At 40.1% G+C, this 6,963-nt stretch overlaps 1 pseudogene; it reads right to left on the reverse strand.

Annotated features, from left to right (window-relative positions):
• Positions 1–768: 768 nt before the first annotated feature.
• LOC149990457 (glutamine synthetase pseudogene) lies at positions 769–2,381 on the reverse strand (annotated as a pseudogene).
• Between the last annotated feature and the right edge of the window lie 4,582 nt (positions 2,382–6,963).

Consider the following 6,963-nt stretch of genomic DNA (forward strand, 5'->3'; position numbering starts at 1 on the left):
TTTTTTTGCTTTTTAAAAAATTTTTAATATATCAAAAGGCCTGCTTTAGTGACATGCTAGTCCCCCAGAAAAGAACCCAACACACCTTTGTCAGTAACATACATGCTCAAGTTGACCAGCCAACTCATATGTCTAAACCCCTGTGCATACATGTGTCTTTAAATCAAAGCTGGGGGGCTCGGGCGATTGCTGCTATAACATCCTTCTTCCTGTTAACCAACCAGCACCCACACCCTCCAGAAGGGCGGGCAGGGCACAGCGAAACCCTTAAATGGTAGTGAGGGTTGAACAGCCCCTAACAGCCAACTTTTCAAGCATCTCCACCCTCACCCCCCACTCAAAAGGAGCCTTTTTCTAGCCAGACTACTCGCCTCAAATTTGGCTCCTGGTGACCAGAATGGTTTCTCCTCCTTTAGGAAAAGCACACATATCCGCACACCCATATATATATAATTTTTTTGTTTTTGCATTTAAATATAAAAATACTACTCTGATTTGTGTTATAAATGGAGGACCAAGGAATGAGAGATTTTTCTTCTCAGGTAGGGCTACCCATCCCATTCCTTCCCGCTGAGCTTGCCTTCAGGTGAGGACATGTAGCCCCAGGCCAGGGAAGCACACACAGCCCGCAAGGGGCACCTTCCTGCCGGACTCCCTGACTCCCACACTCCCCTCTCTCCTAGTTCTCCCTTTCAAGAAATGGAACTTCCCACCAAGAGGGAATATCTAACCTAACCACAGGGTAAGCCCAGCCCCCCTCCCGCCCCCTTCAGCTACCTTGAAGAAGAAAAAGGTCCTTCCCCTCCCTTCACAAATACTATGCTCACTGTCCAGAGAGCTACGCCTGTTGGACAAACATCTGATTAAGTGAAGCAGTGGTTATGTTTCCCTGCCCTCTCCCCACTAATGCACTAGAAAGCTTCAGTGATAGGGGAGGGGGAAAGGGTGTGTGTATGTGAAGAGTTAAGAACTTGACCCCTCTAACCTGGCCAAAGAAAGCAAGAAATATTAACTGGGCACGAGGAATACAAAAAGACCTTGATGTTCCGCCCTTTGAGTTACAGCTATTACGACAACTGAGAGGGGGGCGACAGTGGGAGCAGGATGAAGAATTAATTAGAAGGGGTTCGATGGCTGCGAGTCTAGTCCACTTAGTTTTTGTACTGGAAGGGCTCCTCGCCAGTTTCGTTGAGAAGACACGTGCGGATGAGGGCTTCTGTCACCCCGAAGGGGTTGCAGTTGGCAGAGGGGCGCCAGTCTTCAAAGTAGCCCATCTTCTCCTGGCCGACTGCCCTGGGAATGCGGATGCAAGCGCTGCGGTTGGCCACACCCGCAGAAAAGTCGTTGATGTTGGAGGTTTCATTGAATCCAGTTAGGCGTCGGGCATTGTCCTGGCCCCCCTTGGGATCGTAGGCTCGGATGTGGTACTGGTGCCGCTTGCTCAGCCTCTCGATGTACTCTTCAATGTACTTCAGGCCATTCTCCTCTCGCGTGGCCTTGCTGCTGAAGTTGGTGTGGCAGCCTGCACCGTTCCAGTTCCCAGGAATTGGCTTGGGGTCAAAGGTTGCTATCACTCCAAAGTCTTCACACACTCGGTGTAAGATGAATCGGGCCACCCAGAGGTGATCTCCCATCTCGATTCCTTCACACGGTCCTATCTGGAATTCCCACTGGGCGGGCATAACCTCGGCATTTGTCCCCGCGATCTTGATGCCAGCGTACAAGCAGGCCCGGTAGTGCGCCTCCACAATGTCCCTGCCGTAGGCTCTGTCTGCTCCCACACCACAGTAGTATGGACCTTGGGGCCCAGGGAAGCCATTGGAAGGCCAACCAAAAGGGTGTCCATCTGTGCCCATGAGAGTGCATTCCTGCTCCATGCCAAACCAGGGGTGCTGATTGCCCACCATGTCCATTATCCGCTTACAGGTGTGCCTTAAATTGGCCTCTGCAGGCTTCCGGTTGTACTTTAAGACTTCACAGAACACCAGCTTGTTGGGGTCCTTGCGGAAAGGGTCCGGAAACATGGCAGCAGGAACAAGATACATGTCACTGTTGGAGCCTTCAGACTGTAAAGTACTAGAGCCATCAAAATTCCACTCGGGAAGCTCTTCTATACACTTGGGCTCACTGTCCAGGGTCCGGGTCTTGCATCGAAGTCCTTCTCCAGTACCATCAATCCAGATATATATAGCGTGGGCTTTATCACCCTGACGCAGGGACATGTACATCTGCTTGACACCTTTGTTCAGGTGGGAACTCGCGGAGGTGGCCATGGTGGAAGATGTTCTGGGGGGCGAGCAGGCCGTGAGAGCGAGGTGCGGAGAGGAGAAGAGAGGAAGCTGGGAATGCTGTTCAGAAGCTCAGATCTTCTCCCATCCTCGGCTCTGTCTACACTTGAAAATTTATATAGTATTAACAAAAGGTACCAAAAAATTTCAAGAAATTTACAAAATTCCTCCTAGAACTAATAAATGAGTTTAGCAAGGTTTTGAGATATAAGACCAACATGCAACAATCAATCACATTTGTGTACACTAACAATTAACATGTGGAAAATAAAATTAAAAATATAAAACTATTTACAATCATTCCAAAGAAAATTAAATCTTAAATATAAGCTTAAAACATAAGCTGTATATGCTTAAAACTACAACACTGATGAAAAATATCAAAGACCTAAATAGATGAAGAGGTATAACCTATTCATAGACTGGAAGAATCAAGATAATAAAGATGTCAGTTCTCTCCCCAAACAGATCTATATGTTTAATGAAAGTCTTATAAAAATTCCAGCAAGTTTTTTTTTTTTTTTGTAGTTATAGAAAAGTTTAAATTTGTATGGGAAGACAAAAGACCTATAATGAGTAAAACAATGTTGAAATAGAAGAACAAAGTTCAGGGTCACTCTAACTCATATCAAGACCTTTTATACAGCTATAGTAATCGTAACAGTGTGGTATTAGTGGAAGCATTAACACAGAGATAAATGGAACAGAATACAGAACCAAAAAATAGACCCATACAAGTATGACATTGATGTTTAACAAAAATGCAAAAATAACTCAACAATTATACAAATGAAGCTGAAGCAATTGAACATCCATGGGTATAAGAAAAAAAGCCTGAACTTAAGACAAAAATTAATTCAAAGTTTATCATTGTCTCAAATATAAAAAATAAAGATATAGAAATTTTAGGAAATGGCTTTAAAAGGATGAGAACAAGCTACAGGCTAGAAGAAAATTTTGTAAACCACATATCCAGAAAAAATAGTATCTAGACTATATAAAGAAGTCTCAAAACTCAGTATAAAAATTATTTAACTAATTAATTAATACTATTATAAAATGGGAAAAACAGTAATTTTACTGACGAGGGTACACAAATATCAAATACACTTATGAAAAGATCCTCAACATTATCAGACATTAAGGAAATGCAAATTAAAATCATAATACATCATTACAGGCCTATTAGAATGGCTAAAATTTTTTAAAAAATGACAATACCAACCTCTGGTAATAATGAGAAACTGGATCAAGCATATATTGCTGATAGGAATAGAAAATGCTCCAGCCGTTCCAGAAAACAGCTTACCAGTTTCTTATAAAACTAAACATACAGTTACCATACAACCTAGAAACTATACTCCTGGGTATTTATTAACTTATATTCACAAAAGTATGTAGACAAATGTTCACAGCTATCTTATTGTTGAAGCCAAAAACTTGAAGAAACGCAGATGTTCTTCAAGAAGTAAATAGTTCAAAAAACTGTGGTACATCCATACAGTTGAATACTTCTTGGCAATATAAAGAAACAAACTAGTAATAAAGGCAACAACTTGGATGAATCTCCAGAGGATCATGCTGACTGAAAAACAAAAAAAAAACAAAAAAAAAAACGCCAGTCTCAAATGTCACACACTGTAAGGTTCTATTTATATAACATTTTTAAGATGATAAAATTATAGAAATTAAGACTGGCTTGGTGGTTGCCAGACATTAGGGAAGGTGTGGTGATGGGGATTGGGGCAGGTGGGAGTAAGAAGGTGGGTAGAACTATAAAAGGGCTACATACAGGACGGATATTTGTGGAGAGAGAAATCTTCTCTATCTTGATTGTAGGAAAGTCAATGTCCTAGTTGTAATATTGCACTCTAATTTTGCAAGATGTTACTGTCAGGAAAACTGAGTAAATGGAACATGAGATCTCCATTACTTCTTAAAACTCAATGTGAATCTATAATTATCTTAATATAAGGTGTTTAATGAAATATATATACTGTTTAGAATAGCAACAAAAATTTTTAATTACTTAAAAAAAATACTAACAAAAATGTAAAAGACCATTAAAATTATACAACTTTATTGAAATACATTGCAGACGCTATCAATAAATTAAGAGACATAACCATATTCATTGTGACGGGATGTCATTGCTATTAAAGTTGAAATGGAAGGTCTCATAAAATATGCCAAATCTCCACAATATATCCATATACTAAATATAATTCCTATAAAACTTCACAAGCTGATTATAAGACTTTATATAAAGAATTGACTGCATATACCAAGATACTGCTGGTGATGGGAATAATCCAGTATGAAACACCTGAGAAGTAAAGAGATTATTGTAAAAGGGAAGTTTTTGAAAAGATTAAAGTGGATGGAATCTAGAACACAGGTTAACCTCAGTTAACAACAGGAGGGAAATCAGACTGTGTGGGTAGAAGAAAAAGTAGCTTAGTTAATTTAGTGGTGGAATGAGGAGGGGTGAAATATGATGTGAGGAGGGGATTATTGGGTGTTTGCAGAGACAGGAGTTCTGATCACACCCCCACCCCATACTCAGAAAAGTCTGTAAGAGGGAGGCGAAAGTATGATTCATCTTAGAAGCAATTTAATATACTATTATGTAACTTATTCTCTGTGTGACCTTGGTCAACTTGTTTACCTCTTTAAGCCTCAATTTCCTCACTTTAAAAAGAACAATAAAATATGTGCTTCCTCGCAGAATGTTTTGAGGATTAAATGACTCAATGTATGTCATGATGCATAAAGTAATGCTTGGCACTTTGAAAGCACTCAGTTATTATTAGCTATTCAGCCCAAAGAAAGCCAGTTTTAACAGAATGACTAAATAAACTAAATACCCTAAAGATACCAAGTTAGTACTGCCCCTAAGCCAAGACAGTTCTGATTTTCAAGGTTCTGGCTGTTACGAAATCTGTGCACAGGAGATAAATGAACCAAAAGCTTGCTTTCTCTTACTCTCAGGCATAGAGTCTAGAGTCTAACAGTTCTGGGTCATGCTCAAATCACAGGGTTCAGGAAATTGAGAAAATACTTCAGATTATGTCTCAAGCCCAGAATGAAGTGCTGGTGGTAAATGGAGGGTATCAAGAAATCTTATTGTGTTGAAGACATTATTTGAGACTGGACTAATGTCAGACAGCGCCTGAGAAATGCATATCCTCTCTAGCACTCTAATGGGACAATCAGAAGCTATCTCTAATCAGAACCCCTTTCAAGAGTGACAAGTATCCAGCTTGGATTGGCTACAATTATATCCACTTGCTTGAATAAGTTATCCTATGATTATGCAGAGGGTAACAACAGGTATTACATTGGCTTACGGGCAGGGGAAGATGAGGAATAGATATGGGAAGGAGTCTATAGGGTTTTCTATGTACACTCTCATGTCATCTTCAAATAATGACAGTTTTACTTCCTGTTTTACAATTTGGATGCCTTTTATTTCTTTTTCTTGTCTGATTGATGTGGCTAGAACTTTCAACACTATGTTGAATAGGAGTGGAGAGACTGGACATCCTTGTCTTGTTCCTGATCTCAGGGGGAATACTTTCAGTTTTTGTCCATTGAGTATGATGTTGGCTTCGGGTTTCTCATATATAGTCTTTATTATGTTGATCTATGCTCCCTCTATTCCCATTTTGCTGAGTGTTTTCATCACAAATGGGTGTTGTACTTTATCAAATGCTTTTTCAGCATCTATTGATATGATCATGTGATTTTTGTCTTTCATTTTGTCTATGTGGGGTATTACATTTTTTGATTTGCAAATATTAAACCATCCTTGCATCCTGGAATGAATCCCACTTGATCGTGATGTATGATCTTTTTAATGTGTTATGGATCCAGGATGGAACTAGAGAGAATTATGCTTAGTGAAGTAAGCCAGGCAATGAAAGAAAAATACCATATGATATCACCTGATACAGGAGACTAATGAACAACACAAACAAATGAACAAAACTGAACAAGGAACAGAATAACAGTTATCGGGGGTGGGTGGAGAGAGAGTGAAGGGGGTAAGTAGGGGGAGGGTTTAGTAAAGGAACTAGTATAAGTAACCCATGGACATGGACAACGGGGTGGGGAATGACTGTGGAAGAAGGGATGGGCTGGAGGGGAGTAATGGGGGAAAAACAGGACAATTGTAATAGAAAAACAATAAAATTAAATTTAAAAAAAATATGAGAAAGGGAGGGAAGATTCCGATGAATAAAAAAGAAAAATTTCAATGTCTGTAGAATTTCATTCAGACAACTATCAATGCCTGAACAAGAGAGTCAATATTCTGAGCTCTGTTGATTTCTGGATAGCTGGGTTACAACTGAAATTGGTGAATAAACAGGTTTCTTTTAGGCACCTCAGGGAGATGACTGAAATAGATGACCTGTTCAGAAAGCCCCTTTCTGTAAAAGCAAAGCACCTAGCTGTATTATGACCTAAGCACAAAGGTCCCTTGCCACTTGCCATAGTGATTTTTGGCATGTTGGCATCTCACAAGACCAAGGGGTCAACAGAAGTCACAAGGCATCCAGTGTAGCAGGATTTTAAGTTTGGGGACATCCTGTATTTCTGGCTAGAATAATGGATCACATTTTGCTAGGGTATCCCTAAAGTATGTTTATATTGCCCACTTTCAACAGAAGCA

Source organism: Furipterus horrens, unplaced genomic scaffold (assembly GCF_987537825.1).
Source record: "Furipterus horrens unplaced genomic scaffold, mFurHor1.1.pri manual_scaffold_17, whole genome shotgun sequence".
Classification (NCBI taxonomy): Eukaryota; Metazoa; Chordata; class Mammalia; order Chiroptera; family Furipteridae; genus Furipterus; species Furipterus horrens.